Below are 18,911 nucleotides of genomic sequence, written 5' to 3'. Positions count from 1 at the left end.
ATAATTACCAGCTACAAACACATCTTAACACTTCTGGAAGTTTCGAATTTTTCGAAAAAAAGTAATGTTGTCAATGTCTAATCATTCTTTCTTATTTATAAAATTACAGAGAATTGGATAAAAAAAGCTACGGTATTTTATGCGAATACATGTAATACTACAACTTGTAGATATTTCTTTAAAAAGTAACTACTTATGGATTTGCGGAATAATACAAACATTATTATCGATCACAGAAACTCGGATGTAGTCGTCTAGAACAATGCTTGATCTGCATTCTGTACCATATCAAAGCGATATGAGATGGGGCGGAAGTAATGCGTTTAAAGCTATGCTACAGAGCTGTCTGTTCACGATATATTATACAAGCATCATTATACATATATTAGATATAAAGACCTTCAAGGCAGATGAAACAGTAGCTTGAATTCAAAAAGTATACAGTTCAAAATTATAAGGACGTAAGCAGGCCCCGTTAATTAAAATATCATGGGAATCGGTTTGACGTTTGAACCTATAGAAATTTTTAATTTTTACTTCGAAGTAAACAAATGAGACAAAGTTCCTACTGTGATTATGTATCAGCTCTATAAAACGGAAGTTTCGTATCTAGCCCTGAATCGCACATATAACCCTACACTGCCTAAAATATTGACCACTTTTCAGTAGTAATAAGCATCTAAACAAGAAGCGTCACCAGAAAGGATTGAGCCGCCTGATTGAAGTAGACAGTGTGAGACTGAACCTGGATAAGCGTCTTCCACAGAAACGCACACCTTTTTTCAAACTATCCCAAGCGCCATATGCCGATAACTGGCCTTAAACCAGCGCATCTAAATTTTTTCTCAGCTAGAAAAGTTTCGTTGTTGTCTAAGTCATCGTACCAACAGGTTTCGACACGAAAATATTCAAGCCTTTAGCTATTAAATAAATTAATTTTCAAAAAAAACGATGGGGGAGGGGGGGGGGAGTCCATATTTGTAAAATTCTTTGGTAGTTTTATTTACCATTAAAACCTGGATAATTTCGATGTTGTATAATTAAAAAGCACGCTGGAAAATGAAATGAAAATGAATCAGAACTAAAGGAGCTATGAAAATGGCCGTGTGGGTTCTAGTCGCCAGACAAAGTACGAGAAACACCTTACGTGCACCCCAGATACAATGAAACTTCAATAAGCTGAAAGCAAAAAGTGCTTCATCCGCGGTCAGCGTTTCATCCAAAACCGCGTACTGTGATTTGAACAGTCGTTCCCGGTCTAAGTAATATCGGAATAGATGTTATTTGACTTTGGAACGTCATTCCTACGATACAATCTATGACGTTCTTGGGATGTCCCCAATTATTGCAATGGAATCATTCTGCAATACGTCCTCATAAAAGCTTACAATATCGACCGTGTCGTATATATATATATATATACCGTGTTAATTGTTATTTACAGTGACCTGCTAAAATAGACCTACTTGTCGCTTACCCTTTGAAGAAGGAAACTGTCTAAAGTTTGACGCAAGATGATCGCACCACTTGGTCACTCAAAGCTAGCCTCCACACAGACAAACCGATGACAGTACGAAGCGTACCCTCGCGAAGCAGGAACTACTCTGGACAATAGCCGGCGTTGTTCTCGTAACTGTGGAGTAGACTGTCACAACTAGCTGACTGGACAATCCAAAACAGCGGTTGCAACTACAATGGCGCTAGCAGCGGCAGCGGTAGCAGCGATAAGCCCAATAGAAGACAGAGGGTGTGATACTAGTATACATACATACATAGTATAGGATAAACACCACCACTCAACTGTCTTTAGCGTAGAGCGTCGAACTGCTAGATGAACGAAGCCTACGCACTGCGACGGCCGAATTCGACTCACCCAAATGCAATGAATCAAAATAAGGCTAGGAGTGAGAAAGCAGACGTTGTAGCGTTTATATCGACTATTATCGGTAGAACCACTGGCGATCAAGCAACAGCAATATAATGTGATCGAGCTGAGCCTTCGCTAGCCGCGAAAAGTTCTAGCTATAGGAGCAACTATACTAGAGTACTGTAGAACAAATGAATGCTACATATATGTATGTGTATACATATATAGTATGTGAGAAAAAAAGGAGGAACAAAGTACGAAGTCATTTCCAGGCATAAAGGCTTTGAGTAAGGTATTAGTAAGTGCTCCTCTAGTCAACTTATCATTGAATAAATATGGTAAGACCGTGCACTTGTGCATGTGCAGTGTGCAGAAAAATGACCCTGTTTGCCGTCGTTGTCTATCAACCAGCATGCTATTGAATGTTGGGCCGCATTCCTTAGTTGATTAGTTTCTTACTTATTTTTTGGTTATCGTCCTGAAAATCTTCGCCGGATTTTTGAGAAACTACATGAAAACTGGGAGTAACGTAAATCGAAAAATTCAATCAAAGGAGGAAGTTCATAATTTCCGTAAAGACTCGTCCTTTGCGAACGCTATTAGAGTATTACTGGTTCTCATTTGAATTTTAAAAGAGTGATGCATTGTTTCATTATTATGAGTCTGTTGATTTTTGCTATTTTTTTTTTCGGTTTTTCTTTAGTACCAAAAATAACGAGTAGGTGTATATTTGCCATGACAATCAGTCTAGGATTTGAATGTCCCTGCATATATATACATCGTGCATGATAAGGGAATCTAAAAAGGAACGGCAGTATTCTATGAAGATATATACATTTTCGTGAATGATAGCCTTCGTGTAAATTAGAAACGAGTAATAAGATTCAATGCACCTTACCCCGTATAAATATGTATCATTTCCTTCTAAATCTATAGCAGAGTAGTATTGTTTTATCTATCTGAAGTTAGTTAAAGGAGAAATGTTTTTTCTTTGATCGATTTGACAGTGGGACACGCTTACTGTTTTCTAGCTAGTCGTTCGCGTTCGCGAATATTGAAGTGGAATGATTCAGGCCCATCTTGTTTTGAACAGCCCAAGACAAGAGACAAAAGCCAGCTGACTTTCTGAAAACTCGTATTTGATGGTAAGTTCTAATTAAAAAGAACTATCGATTGAGGTGCAAGCTAGCTAGCTAGCTAGCTAGCTAGTACATTGAAGTGCAGCATTAAGATGAACCAGAAGCATCTATGATGAACCGCTATTAATTCACCTGAAAAATCACACTGCGCATTGAGATGAATGAGAAAAATACGTAAAACCTAAAACTTGCGACCACAGTCCTTACATCAGCCTTAATAACACAGCTTCCTATGTAGGGTACTCGATACGCTAATTATTCACAGGGCTTTGCTATGCAAAGAAAAAGAGATACAGAATACGCGGCATAACAATAATAATTAGCACTTCAAAACTTATACATTGATTTATGTTCCAACTCATCTTATGATATCCAACTAGCAAAGTTCTTCTGCAGGTGGAAAAATTACTTCGTACAAAAAGATTACATAAAAACTGTGTGGCAAAGGAAAAAGCCTTGTAAGGCTGTGTTCGTCCCAAGTGAGGTGAACCCGTCGCTAAAGAAATGCATTTATTTTCTTCAAGTTTTTGGTTGGATTTATTAAATAACATTTAATAGCGATCTAAATTTTTCTTTCAACTCTCATCGAGTTTAAGGTTTCTAATGAGCAGCGCAAAATACTTGTCTAAGCCTACCCGAAATTCGGAAAGATCTAAAAACTATAATCATGCTCTTGGACGTGATTCTTTGAAGCACTTTATTCACTATTACAGTTTACGTAGTTACGTACCGTGACAGACGCCGTTTTCTAACTAAACCATTTCAACAAACGATAGAACACGTTATATAGACTTCAGAACTGAGATTCGCCACCCATAACCCTATGTCTTATTTTACTACAGTCAACGCGTTATGATCATTAGGGACAATATCGGCACTTTCAACTCTTATCATTTAGTTCAGATTTCTGTTTAGATCGATGCCTATCGCATGATCTGACCTAGAATCTAAGCACGTATCACTATGATTTAAGCTGCGGTATCGGCTAGTGCCTTTGAGAGCATTTTCAGCGGAACAAACGGGAAAGGTTTTTTAACGACCTTTGACAATTGAAGTGGTTTTCCTTCACTGTCGGACGCGGAGCTCTTAGATGGATCTATCGTTGCTGGGGCTTCATTATTTGGTGTTTTCGTACCGGTATCCGATGATAGCGGGCCAACGGTTGTTTTTGGCGATTCATTCCCATTCAACAGTAATTCGTCCGAAATGTGTCCTACTTTCAAACTTGACAATGCCTTCATGAAAGCTGCTTTAGGATCAATGATCGACTCCAACGCTGTCGACGATGACGAGTCAGGGTCACCGCTGGAATTTTTCATCTCTCGAAGGACTTTTAGAATTGCCATGTGAATTTGATTTGCACCCATCTTTCTTGAAAGACCTTTTGTCAGATCAGTTTGGGCTGGCTTTCCGATATCACTATCACCACTGATATCATCACCATTAAGGAGCTCAGCTGCTACATTTGAAGCTATCAGACTGGCAATATTACTCGCCGCATCGAGATTAGGCTGCGCCCAAGCCGAAGCCGTAAATGCTAATAGAAGTTGCACCATAAGATAGACCCACATCTTGCTTGCGAATGTTCGAACTATCAAGAGGAGCGATCGAGCGTTTGAAACGGTTCCCGAGGGTCCGATAGCGTCAACGAGTATGAGCTCAGAATTGACCCGCCACCAGCATTTTGCTGGACGTAACGGAAAGGAAAGTGTGAATCTATAAGCGAGGAATCAGAAGTATGAAACTCTCTTAGCTTCCGAATATATTGAGTTTCGTAAATATTTGCCTGACCTCGAAGTTCTTGATGGCAGATTTTTCTCAAACAGTCGGAAGGGCTTAATCCGTTTACGGTTAAACACGAATCTCATCTACGAAACTTCCTTGTACACGCTGAACGTCCTATCTTGCTTGTAGATTATCAGTTTGTTTACATCATCTTTAGCACTGTTCACTTCAAGCCGTAGTCGGACAATCTCATAGCGCCGCCGATTTGTTTCAATAATCAAAAAAATTATAACCACACAGATTCATTATTGCTTATTCTTGCTATGAATAACTGGCGAACTCCGTCCGGGACAAGTACAAACCTGTTTTATCTTGAGGGTAAGATTGTATTGCCAAATAAGTAGGTGGATGTCGGGGAATTGAAATCATGTACAGTAATTCATAGCTACTTTCGATTGCCCTTTGCCCCGTTGGCTCTGTGTTTACTAGATATAGATTTACCCTAGTAAGGTCTGCTTTTTGAAATAAGTAGACATCTACCTATCATATATTACCGTCACGGCAGGCACGGGTACTCTATTATTTTGAGTTCTGTAATACATCGTGTTTCTTAAACGATGGATGATAAATTAATCAAGGTATCCACCACATGACGCCTTCATATATGTCTGCGCGTGCATGTTCCAGATGTTCAGCGAAGGGAAGCCAAATTCAGACTTGAAGCTGATATCAGCGTAATAGGTTTGTATTTGTCTCTGATAGATTGAAACCTATCAATCAAAACATCAGTTTTCTTTATAAACATCTAACAAGATGCCGATAATGGTACCATGTAACGTACAGGGAACCTTTTCTAAGGCTCTGTGTTGTAACATAACTACCATCGACCATATATGCATGGCCATATAAGTGACATGTCACAATGGATGGATTGTCCATAGACTTCGATCACAATTTAAACGTTTGAAAAACACACCCAAAGATGTGTCTGTGTGGATAAATAATAGCTTTCTTGTCATAACATATTTTTAAATAAGGTCAAAAATAAATAAGTACGCCTATGCGAAGATCTGCTAGCAATTATCACTCTCTTCGTCTTCATCAGTGAGGGAGATGTAGATATGATAATACTCACTTAAAACCTATAACAGACACTCAGGAAGTCCCTCGTTCATAACAAGAAACAATTGATAACTTAGTGAATAAAAACGATGCATAAATATTTAAACACGAATCAGGCAAACAGTTGCCTGATGATCCGTGCAAAACGTTTGTAATTTGTATATCCGCTCTTACGTTGGCTATGATTACAGGTGTAACAGGTCACGCAATTGTTACCGCGCTGTTAGGCGATTAAGTTTTACTTCTGCAACCGTGTTAAGCTTCGTAATATGTTCCAAAAATTTATAAGGCCGCTGGGCCCCAACTCAGGCTCATATTGGCTTTCTGTGTATATCTTTATACTTCGTTATTACCTATACGAGAGGGGAGCTTTAAGTATGTTTAACTCCTGCCTATCCTGCTGCCACCCATAACGGAAATTCAACAGGTCGACTGGCCTGTTTCCAGAATAAGAAAGTAACGACAATGTCCACCTATGGCCGATAAACTCTAGATTTCTGCTGGTAAATTGTCATACCGTATCCACAGATTGAGCTATTACTGCTGTTTCAGTCAACGTGGGATATCCCTTGCTTAAGCATTAACACTGTCCAGGTGGTGCCGTGGTAGTCCATATTTATTACATTACTGTTTATGTTTCTTAATATAAATCCATGTCAATGATTTAAGCATTGCAACGAGTTTAGCAATTGTTATATAGATTATACAGATATATGTAGGCAAATGGCAACGGCTAAATGACAAATGATATTTATCATCTGTTATTTTAAACGTCCCATTCTCCATTATTAGTGTCTTTTTCATTATAAAACGATTAACAAAAAAAATGTTGAATGAACAGGAAGCAACTTTCAGCCAATTTTAAAAAAATCGATGAAAAATTAACAAAGATAAAGAAATGTTTCGCGGTGACACGTAGAAGATAAAATATATCGTCGCCTATTGCTGAATATTTTCTCTATAATCAGTATTTCATCATCGTGACTGTGATTGTCGGCTTTAATTCTGGCTTCTTCTCCTTGTGATTAGCTGTTATGATTGAAGAACGCTCAAATGGTCACTTATTAGTTAGGATCAATTAGAATATATTAAGTTACTGTGATTTTTATAATCTAAAGCTATTTTAACACATATGATATAGCTTCGATATAGTAACGTCATGTTGTACACGTATCCCAGAGGATTACCAGCGGAAGTTGTCCGACCGGGCTGCTTTTTAGAGAAATGTCAATGAAGTTACCGTAGGGTGAGTATGATCAAACTTACTCATGACAGCCAAAGTGTGCACCTATTCGTGTATTTTATTCTATCTATTAGTGTAGCCTAAGAATGCTTCAGGTACGAATAGATCACATATGGCCTAAGTATGACAGCTGTCTTGTGTTTTCAGAGAGGCTCTTATTGCTAATACACGTTTTGTATATGTTATCAAATGCAGATGCTCGTTTATTGCAGGAAGAGGATTCCGTATTCACGCACCGTGATAATAACGGATCGTGCGTCGAGGGAGGCGAGAAGACTCGTTGACAAAAATATTGCTGTTTTATCTCTAACTTATTTGGCCGGTAGCATTTTAGAGAAAAAGAATCTAACTACGACGTTAAAGATCTCGTTACCCCGTTGTTCTCTGTTAGAATAGTGACATAGATTCTAGTAAAATTATTAGAATACGTTGTTAGTCTGTGTGTGTTGTATAATTTTTCTGATAATTTTCAGACTAAAGTGTTATCGGTCTTTCGAGCGACGAAGCTTTAGCGTTTGACCGGTTCTGAATGCTGGCCTGATAGGCAGCATCATGTTCTCCTTAGGCACGTCGATTATAACAGAGTAGCTTTGTCCTGATAGAATTGAAAATATTGGTGTACCTTGGTTTTCGATAAGGGAAGATCCGAGTTACGCCAGAGTGATTGAGTCAAAATATCTTTTCTAGGACGTTGTAGGGCTGTTACTTGGGGCGGGAAGAGCCTGAACGGACCCTTACTGATCCTCAGCACAATGTTGTAAATATATTTTGGCTAAAACGAGGATGTCCAGTGATAAAAAATACAGAATTAAATTCAGTGGTCAGCAATTACCGGCCAAGGCAACAGATCGCGTAAGAAGCGTAGCGACATATTAAAAGAAAACAGAACTAGAGCTTTTTATTTTGAACATTTCTAGTATTCTTCGCAACGACCTTTTGCAGGTCCGCACTGTCCTCTGTTATAGCGTCTTATCGGCTCTTATCGAGCTATATAACGCGTCTTGTAACGTTTTCAAGAGATCGAGAGCTGAACTTTACGGTTCTTAGTTTTTTTCCTTGGAATTCTAAAAGCACTCAATTTGAATTGATTCTTTCATGCAGCGTCAAGTAGATAAGCTAATAGACCTTACCAATTTGGAATGGAAGTCGTTCGATGAACCTGCTTTCTGTTCTTTGAGACCCATGTTTTTAATCAGTGCAAGCCTATTGCTGGATGCAAATCCCATAAACAAAATCCTTATTCAGAAAGAGGAACGTTCTGGCTCACGGAATGTTAGACACATTACTCTAATTCGAGTGTTACAACGTTAAATGTCTATTCAAATAAGGAAATTGTATACTCATAATCCTACGAGGTTATATTCTTTTATATTAGTTCTTTCTGGCGAGTGTTTAAATGAGTACTGAAATTATCAGTTCAAGCAGAAGGTCATAGAAAAAGGCCCCAGTGTCGGATCGTGTCTTCAACCTCAAAGCTGAACCTGCGACGTAATCTTCCACTGAACAAAAATGGATATTATTGATGAAATTCATAAAGAAATACTGTATTCGAAAGCTTTTCGTTCTGCAAAGAGAGAAAAGGGTCACGTGATTTCTTAAAATAGAACTAAGATAAATTTGACGGACGGTCGTTGAAGTCGGCTTGCACAAGCTAGTCTTATGGCGTGAAGAGAAATTGATTGCTTTGGCCAATAAAGCAATCGAATAGACTTTGAAATTGACCAAACGATTGATGCTACTATGAATATTGATTTCGTCATTTCATGCCTCTGTGCTTTTAAGTCAATCCCGCAACATAAAGACAGTCGCTGTTGTGTGAGATAAAGCATATGCCCATCGTCCTACCTGAGGTATCATATCGTTAGGCAGAGATGCTTTTACGATAGCAAAATTAGGACATATATTAGTGACGACTAATAGCTAAACTTACCGTATGTCAGAAGAAGCCCACTGTAGTGCAAGCCTTTCGAAAGGCAAGATGAAGCGTCAATTTTCCGATATAGAAATTCGGCTTGCGTATGATTCGGATGACGCGCGCTATTAGGCGTAACTTTAACATTAAATCTATAACTAGACGAGTAAACGTCCCGCATTAAGCATTTCAGCCGATCAGCGTGTAAAGAAGTTTTTTTTTTACTGTTTTACGTGTCCACGTAGTATAGAAACTTTTGCAATTCTGAATATGGAAAAAAATCATAGCATAAGAAAATATTTAGACAAGATATGTGAAATAGTGGCTACTATATTTAAACCAAAACCAGTCTATGGAAGAGTTTGACAAGGACTGCCCCATACTATCGCTAAACATGTCGGAACGGTAGAGAGAGAGGTGTCCAAGAAGATTAACTTGCTAGTGTTGGAATTAAGCGCGCTCAGCAGAAGGTTGCTTTAGCAAGGCAGACATTACTCGGCACTTTGACGCAAATGAAAATATTGCAATGATACTTATAGGTAGATTTAATATATACATATATGTTCGAAAAATCAAAAGCAGAAATCAAGAAGGCTTTTCAGCTTTTATGCGCCCATTTTGTTGACCAATAATAGTCGATCCCATAGGTAGTAAGCCCAAGCCTTTCCAGCTAAGGCAGCTACCACTAAGCATCTGCTGTGAATATTGCGTCTACTAGGACACTCAAGGGTAATTGCATCATACAACGGACCACAATTTATCACTACTCAATTCGTTAATCTGCCTGCAAGCCATCCTGCTTCCTCCTTTAGTATTCGGCTTACATTACAGCAAGGAAGACTGTAGACGCTGTAAGAAAACATCTTCGGGGAATGCCTAAAAATACTGTTTCAAATTTCCATGAGCCGCTAACCGGATACTCAAGGATCTGAAGGGCAAGCCTGAGGAACTTATTGGCCGATTTTATTAGGAAAGCCAGTGGCAAATGGATCGAGAAGGACTTATAACCAACATTATAGAGAAATCAAACGTCAACCCAAAGACAAGTTTTGTCTAGGATGTACATTTATTTATCTACTCTGCTCCATGACGTTTCGCGCGATATAAATGTCGGTAATTTTGCTTTAAGACTAAGCGCAGTGTTTCGGTTCGAGGGTTGTTTGCTTAATAATTAAATCGTCGATCTATTCGAGTCTCATTTTTCGCAAGATAAGATGTGCTACTGTGTGTGTGTGTGTGTGTGTGTGTGTGTGTGTGTGTGTGTGCAGAAGAGTAAATTCATTATTTTAATACAAAACTGTGAAACCTTCGCGGGCAATTGTCGCTTTTTCTATTTATAAAAGTCTTTGTTTATGTTTTCTGTACAGCGACCGTTGCATATTATGGAAGGAATTAGTCTAGAATTAAATGTGTTTATTTTTTTAAGCTTTACCGAAACATTTGAAATCCAAATCGTGATATATAACAAAGAATACACTAGTTATTGAAATTGTTTAGGCGTGACCTGTTTAGCGACAATAGCAGAGCGGAAGATTACTGAATTCAAATTGTAACTAAAAAAAAAAACCAAGACATTGGGGTAAGAACAATATACCCGAAAAAGTCAGAGTTGATGCTAACAACGCAGCTGACGCCTCCACGGACATCACTGCCGCCGAACTTCGTACAATTTAGATTAAGTGAAGACTTATGAAAGAGCTCCACATAAAAGGATTAGCTATGTCTTCATTCTGTACCATACAGCGAAGGTTAGTGGGTTGTATACTAATTGACCCAACTTTTACCCATTACCTATAAAGTGTTAACTAGTTAGCCCTATATTTCGAATAAAATGGGAAAGCCCGTGCCTATCGTTTAAGGCGCCGACCTACTAGATTCGTTTTTCGGAACAACGACACATGAACTGCAGATACGGAGATTGAAAATGTCTACGGATGGGGACCAGCGTACACAGGCTTTGTACTAGAAATCACTGAATGTCCGACTTATCCAGCATAGCTGTTTGCTAACTGTAGACAAGCTTTTGAATATATATATATATATATATATATGTAATCGGTGCACAGATTTAGCAAGCATTGAAAGTTACATAAAATGGAAGATTTACATCAGAATCGAAATTCAAAGCACGAGACTCTTATTAAGGAATTTTCGCAGCCATAAACCATAATCTATGCCCTTTTTTCGGGCTAGCTCAGCTTCTTAAGGAGTGCTTTATGCGTTTGACAGCGCTCATGCATACCGTTACGAAGTTGTCGTTGTCAACGAGAGCTACAGATAGGAGAAGAGAGACCGGGCAGAGGCAAAAAGCGTTCGCAGACCGTAAATCATTTAATGTGGTAACTACGCCCTTTCCCTTCTCGTTGTCCCGAGTCTGATCAGTTTCCGTGTCTTCCAAGTCGCTACACATCTCTGAAAAACACGTACTTCAGTAGCGTTAGTTTGTTCCTTACATGCTTTAATGTGTTTTGCGGGTCTGGCTACAGATCAATGAACGAGCCGCTGCGTACTCTTCCGCTGTTCGGGCTTTGTTATACCGCGGTGCTTCACGCGGTGGAACACGGAACTTGTCTCTATACATTCCTATAGGGAAATTGAATGGGACGCGGTTATCCTAATGTGTCAGGCAACATCTAAACTGGTACGCTTCGGATATAAAATTAGAGCTCAGACATTGTCAGAATGCCCACATTTATTTAGTGACGGCTTACCAGCATTTCAAGGAAAAAAAAGTTTTCTGCGTGGCGCATTTTAAAGAAACGGCTCACTTATTTATCATTTTTTTATTCTGCGCAGAAGCAGATATTCTGAGCTTTTGATATTTCGAATAACAATGTAGAGATAGGGAAGCTGGATTTTGGAAGAAATCTCCCGCTTGGGCTAGTATGGGGTCTTATAGTGCAGACTATCCCGATCAGGCTATTGATGACAAAACCAGATATGAGATGGACTAAAAAAATTAAAGACGAAACGAAGTTATGGCCTGAATGACAAATAAAAGTAACTGATTGAGACAGTAGCGTGCAACGAGAACGCTGTGTTGCGTATATCGATCATGCCATATAGGAGAAGTGTGTACAATTCTTGAGACCACGAATGGGTGGAAAATGTGCGAGAAAATAATAGGCGAAAAAGAGTTGTACTTTAATTGAGCTACTATATAAATCTTAAATTAAGCTATCAGAAATATCCCATAAGACCCAGGTATATGCTGAACAAAAAATGCTTCTTATATAAATTTTATAAAAGACAGATAAGAGGCGCTAATTCGTTTTTTTGTTTCGTTATTTGAACTACTAGTGAACATCGACTGGGTTTTAAAAGGGTGCGTTAAAGCTTGCCCTGTTAGTTTTTGCGATAGTAGCTGCAAGTACTAAAACTTTTTTCTTTTGACCATTTTGATATGCTTACAGCGCGAAATGTTGTCCTAGTGATGAGTGTATCAAACAGAGTAGTCGATAATGAGAAAATAGGACCTGTATGAGTCTGGGGATATATATATATATACATTTATTTCACAGTAACCGATAGTGGTTTCGTAATTGTTAGAGAAAACTGGCTCTATCGATACTTGCAATACGTTTTAAGTTCAATGCATTACTAAAATTCATCCCATGTCAAGCTCTATATATATGTATGTATGTATATTGGGAGAGCGTGGCTATATGGACCGAAATTTGCTAAACGCTACCTTTCAAAACAACCGGTACCATAAGAGAGAAAAAAGAATACATTAATATATTCATTAAATATTTTTTTATAATTTTGCCTAGATAGGCTCATTAGAATTAATTCATCTTTGAGAACATATCTATCAACTGAAAATACCTACGTCTTTGGCTCGTTATGTATATAATAATAAGAAGAAAATAATGTTATATCTGCTAGAGGCAAAGCTGGGAACACAAAAGAAAAAAACGCTCAGAAATTTCGGGCAGATTAATGAATAACATTCGTCTATCGTAGGCCCACACGAAGCTCTCACTGTAGTGGAAACTTGTTTTTGAATGGCTCAAATACTGGTACATCTTCAAATTATATTTCGTTTGCGAGGTGACAAAGAACGGCAACAACGATTCCTTAAAGCCAACTTGATCACACACAGAAACCTGTATAACTGTGTTGATTATTGATGATTCTGATCTAAATAGTTATCTGGGTGAAGCCTGATCCGGCATCAGTGGTGATTACTCGCAAGCCAATGCACATATAGACAATATTGTTCTGTTTCGAAGATACGTTATGAAGATACGTTACGCCGAAGTGAATGACATTCTCTTCAAAAACCTGACAGGGATTCTATCTGGTACGAGGAATAACAAAATGTAGTAACTTAGTTGAACTTCGTTTCAATGTATGCACATCTCTGCTAAGCTGAATTGTGCTGTGAACTTATTTGATTCTTTCAGTTTCGATATTAAGTTAACATCAACGGCTTCCAGTGACCTGCATAGTTTTATTCCATATTTCTTTCTATTGTTCCTATAATGGTGATGTAATAGAACTCAATGTCAATGACTTAAAAAGAATATGTCGGTTTTTTTTTTCCATCTATTCGACGTTTTTGGCTATTTCTACTGTGTGAACAAATCTAAGTGTACCATCAAAGACTTGTCCGTTGTTTGACTAGAAAATCTAGCCGGGATGGTTGTTGTTGGGCTCACCTGGATTTTACAACATCTCGTAAGAACCATTTGCTAAGGCTGAAACTCGAACCAGCGGTGCTCGCGTATGTAAAGTTACATGGCAACATACTACCTCTTGGCATTGGCTACCCAGATCTAATCATGTATATCCGTGATAGGGGAAACTGTTGGAAAAAACAAGTTAATTGATCTACTTCTTGACCAGTTAGTAAAAGTGCCATAAACGCAAAGCGTAGAACACTTAGCTGTCCCACGTATACAACAGGGTGGCGTCTTAGTTGAGAATGTTTCTTAAGCTTTTTGCGTAATTTTAGAAGTGTCATAGTTAGCGGTCATGTTTATTCAATATAATGACCGTCGACCAAACCAGGAGCTTAGCCATTCAAAATATGGCCACTCCTCAATCCGTAGATAACTTTCAATTAGAAAGCGTGCGTCAAAAAATACCGGTAGGCTTAAACTTCCGAATGCGCTGTATACCGGATTCCATCAGAATTAAATGTAGAGCTAACAATCGGTCGAAAAATCAGAAAGTTTTGAATGGTTGAAGATCTTAGAAAGTCAAATTGTCGAAATTCAAGTAGACAATTGGTAGTGAACATACTTTTCTCCGCCAATTTCTGTATCAAACGCCCAAGCTTATTCGATTTATTCTCCAGCCCCTTAAAAATTCTGGTTTGTTTTATGGAAGTCTTGCTCGAATCGTTCAGAAGCCTCGCGGAAGCTGACCTATGTGCCTAAATATGCGGTTTAAGACCGTCCGCGTTCTGTCCTAGTTTTTTCTTGAAAGTCTGCTCTGTTTGCTTTTACCGAGTTATTTCTCTCGGCTGCTAAGAGCGAACCCGTTGATGTTTATGCCTATGCGCCTCAACGTTCTTTGCAACCGATCATTTAATAATGAAAGCAGGAGTTTGAAAAACTGAGACCCTCGGCTTTCAAAGGACACTAATGTATAGTAGTAGTAGTGAGAATGTACTGCATGAATTCATTCAAATGTTACGATTTGCTAAAGCTGGTAGCTTTACCTACCTATTTACTTTTCTACCAGGGAAAAATAATTGTCTACCTTTTCACTCGAATTTGTAGCCGCCGAACGGATGTAATATATAAACAATTTTTCAACGAAACTGAGTAAGCGTCAATAAGCAAAGGTCGGAAAGAAGGTTTTTTTATTTAAACGATTAACTATACGTCCAAGTTTGTGCGTGTAATTTCCACTCTGCTGGCTTTAGAAGTCCCAGAGGGCCCTTATTAAAAAGTTGAGCGTTCCGATTGTTACCTGACCAAAAATCATTATAGCGAAACATTTATTGGGTTGTTATAAGCGAATCCGGTGGACTTTGAAATTGAATAGCTTTTTAATTATGCGTTTTTAGTAGGCACAGTTTGGTCGGTATATTTCAGTCTTCTAGAAACTTGTGGAAAAAAAACGCTTGAGTTTACTCCCAAATGAATGAGTTCAAGAGGAAAAACATCTTTATTTCGAAAATCAACGCTCAGTGGTCCACAGAAAGCCACAGAACTGCGAAGTTCATCGAATATTGGTAGAGACATTCGAGAAATTAAACAAATTTACGAACAAACGTTTCAAAAACGGAAATTGAAGGGCCGATGATCACCGAGGATGTGACTAAATGTCGGGACTCGAGGACATTTTTTAGCAATGCAAAGCTTATCATTTGAGAATTATATCAGCTAAAACTCGCGTTTTGAGTCACAAAATAATAATCCAAATACTGAGAATGCGGAAACTGAGTAAAAAATGGGTGTCCTCTGGATTGACTCTAGACCAGTTGGAAATGCACGTAGTGCATTAGGGGAACTTTATTAAAGAAAAAGCCCGGCCGGAGCACACGGTTTCTATAGAGGAGGCATCGTCGTTCGGTCTTTGGAAGGGACCAGGCAGAAGAATGGCGTCACTTTCGAAAAAAAAATCGGCAGTGGGTTCGCGCGTGAGGTGATGGTAACACTGTTGACGTACCGTAGTGACAAATGGGAAACATCTGTGACTATTGCTAACTTGAGCCCCCCCATAGAGCCACGAACCGTTGGCACAGCAGTTGAAAGCACGCAATATGCTCTGTTAATGACAACTTCGAGACCTCATCGATATTTGTCAACTACTTCCTGATTGAGCAAAAGGATGCCCAACGTTGACTTCGACCCGCTTATCCTCCTGATCCAAGCCCGTATAACTACGGGCTCTCCATGTCTTAAAAAAACAATAGGTGAGTAATTATATCCTACAATTGATTTACTTTGAAAAGCCATAGATAGAGAAATTCTATGGGAAAGTGAATATTACGTTTGTGGCTATCTCGAAGATACCGGAAGACTGGGACAAGTGTGTACATAATAAAGGAGGACATCTTTAGTATATATTAAAAAATTATCATTTTAAGCTAAACAGCTTAAAAGATGTTCAATTTGAAAATCTGCTGGATTTGTTTGTAACAACTTAATATTACGTTCCAGTATCTAACATGCATTTGAACGTGTATATACCATCATGTACCATACCACTTCTAATGTTTAGCGAACACTGCCTAGTGAAGAACAAGTTGAAAAAATTAAACGTTCAGATGTTTTTTATTTGATGGACTCAAATAAAAAAAAATGTCAGAAAAATATTGTAATGACGTTTTTCGTGACTACAAAGTGGTTTTCTTTTTTTCTATTTTCGCCCATTTTCAAAATTAGCGGCGACATTGACCGGTGTATCTCTATGTATATATCTCTACAGACAGAGCATTCGAACGCGTTTTTACGCTGCGTCTAAGTGGATTCTACTAGGTCCACAAATGATTTTTCTACTCAATTGAAGGTACCAGTTTTTTCCTAATATAATAGGTTATTATGTATTTTCTGTCATTGTTCACGACTTTTCCATAATGTTCCCGCCGAATTATATATGTTGTCTCATCAAAAAAAGAGTGGGTCTCATTGAGAAATTTATCGACTCTATTTTAAGTTGCTGGTCCACCTTGACGGTAAGGCCACAGAGATGATTAATTGGCCAGTGAATGGCAAAGGTGGAAATCTGTTGGCGTAAGACCCATGGAATATAGTGAGTGCAACAAAACCTTCCATTTAAACTCCAGGAGGGTAGGTTAACGGTATTCGTTGCATGAGTGTTCGGGTTTCTATGGAGCAAATGATTCGACTTCGTCTATCAGATGTTTCCTCTTGAATTTACCCCATGCAACTGGCCTAATAAACGTACGATGAACGGGAATATCGTAGGAAGCGATATCTAATGAATCAGGCCCTGCTAGTCTTACCAAACGCAAAGAATCAACGATTTTCGGGTTAAACCCTGGGCCTTGACCTCTTTCCTGGACTTTCCCCTTTTGTTCTCTGGCTCACGTTGATCTGCAAACGCGAGTTCTCGTTAAAGTTCGTAATTCTTTGCAAAAATAGGTCATTATGGTCGCATTGTGATCTATCGGGAAAATTATAAAAGTATTCTCAGGTCGTTTTGCGCATTGCATTTCTAATGCCCAAAAGGCCAGGCTGTACAGCATACGTACTTTTCTAATAGCCTGCTTTGCTGTAACGCCTTACACAATAGCATAGGGCTTACCGTTGGATGACGCCTTAGGTTTAAACAGAAACAAATGCAAACATTTTTTTAATGTTTCATGCGCGTATTACATACAGCTAGTTACTTAATTAGCTTGCGGCATTACCACTTGTTTTGCAAGGTTAATTTACGTACTTAAATCGTTCATTATAAGAGGCTACTAAATATATCCTTGATGTTTCCGATTCGTTCAGTAGCCTTTAGAGCACCCTTATGGGTTAGGATATTATATGTTAGGCGTTCCTTACTCGAGATTGGCATTTGTTGATATACTTTTTCATTAAAAGAAATTTAAAAATACTGGGAGACATCGAAGACACGACATACGTCTCGCCCTGGACACGTCATTATGTCGAAGTTATTCTGCTGGCAGTCCTTCAAACAGGCTCCGTGATATGAGCACAATAGTGACCGGATCGAATACTAATTTTGCCTGTTACGACCGAGTGCGCTACTTTTTCTCACATTCAGTATATCAATACACCATAGACTTATTGCCTCAATAGCAGCGGGGGCGACTTTGTTATCGATATTGGTCAAATAATGTAAGTCGGCATCTTCCTGAAGAAAATCCTTCAAATGCGTTATCGGTGAAGAAATACTTGGTTCTGAAGTACTGGCGAACACCAGATGTAATATCGCGCATATTGGGCCTTTTACAAAAAACGGAAATGCCTTCAAATGTATTGACTAATCCCTCGATAACGGGACCTACGTCTTTGGTTCTTCGGCCTTGTCCACGGAACCATTGTGAAATAATTTTGTTTCGTTCCGTCCTACCGCGAGCAGTTTGCAGAAAAACATTATATATTCGAAAAGAAATAGCAGCAAAGTGGGTTCGGACATATCTTTTTGAAGTTTAAATGACACTTTCTGCAAAATTGTACCCCGATAAGTCTTCCTGCATAAAGGATGAGTCGTTCACATCTTTGATCCAAGTATATAATGTAATCATACAGTCGTTTTCGAAAGCTGCTACGGATCTGATTTTGCACTTGCCAGTTCTTTTGCAGTAACTCAATCGACCTTTTCGTCTCTGATAATTGCGCAAAAAATCACACAGGCTGTAAATACAAACTCCCTTGTGCTTCTTCTACTATATATAGCACGGAAACGAAGCATTAATTTCAGACAAACGATGCCACATTCAGTACCACTTCGTCGTAGTATGACCAAATATAACGAAGTTAACAATAAATAACCAACGTAACACTAAATTCTCCTCTATAGGTTATTCATTTTACTTTATTTTTTAGCGTTTTTTTAGTTTTTTTTATAAACGCACATTTTTTGTTTGTATGACCAATTTTGAACATGTTTGGACTTGTTTTTGCTTATAGTGGTACGCAGCTCTAGGCAAAAAAAACGTTAACTAGAGGCTCTCAGAAAATTGAAACATTGTACAAATCGGCAAAAAAATAGGAGAGTTGCATCACACTTACCTAATCATGATTTATCGTGTTTAATGCAACTTTACATACGTTGAAAATACCAGAACTTCTAACTCCAAAAATTTTTGCGACCAATATTCGTCACTTGCCGGCCAGTTAAAGTTTGGTTGGCTCTCTCGGATCAAGGTTGATATTTAGAGACTGATTTTTATTCCATGTCGAAAATGGATGTAAGATCATTTTTGGCGACCTTGCATAGCAGCATAGTTTGTACAACACGTAT

General features: G+C 38.5%; 1 protein-coding gene and 1 long non-coding RNA gene across 3 annotated transcripts in view; one reads left to right on the top strand and one right to left on the bottom strand.

Moving 5' to 3' along the window:
- LOC111269148 (sorbitol dehydrogenase) overlaps positions 1–1,617 on the bottom strand; it is a 56,282-nt gene extending 54,665 nt beyond the window's left edge. The window contains exon 1 of the mRNA XM_022848546.2: positions 1,478–1,617. The gene's annotated coding sequence lies outside the window, so the exon portion shown is untranslated. The remainder of the gene's footprint in view (positions 1–1,477) is intronic.
- LOC111269149 (uncharacterized) overlaps positions 1–7,458 on the top strand; it is an 8,740-nt gene extending 1,282 nt beyond the window's left edge. For both annotated transcript variants that reach the window (XR_015314486.1, XR_015314485.1), the window contains exons 2-5: positions 1,445–3,012; positions 5,419–5,472; positions 6,045–7,099; positions 7,309–7,458. This is a non-coding gene — a long non-coding RNA (uncharacterized LOC111269149). The remainder of the gene's footprint in view (positions 1–1,444; positions 3,013–5,418; positions 5,473–6,044; positions 7,100–7,308) is intronic.
- The last annotated feature ends 11,453 nt before the right edge of the window (positions 7,459–18,911 follow it).

Source organism: Varroa jacobsoni, unplaced genomic scaffold, assembly GCF_002532875.2.
Source record: "Varroa jacobsoni isolate VJ856 unplaced genomic scaffold, vjacob_1.0 scaffold_1358, whole genome shotgun sequence".
In the NCBI taxonomy this organism is placed as follows: Eukaryota; Metazoa; Arthropoda; class Arachnida; order Mesostigmata; family Varroidae; genus Varroa; species Varroa jacobsoni.
This window is presented reverse-complemented; position numbering and strand designations above follow the sequence as displayed.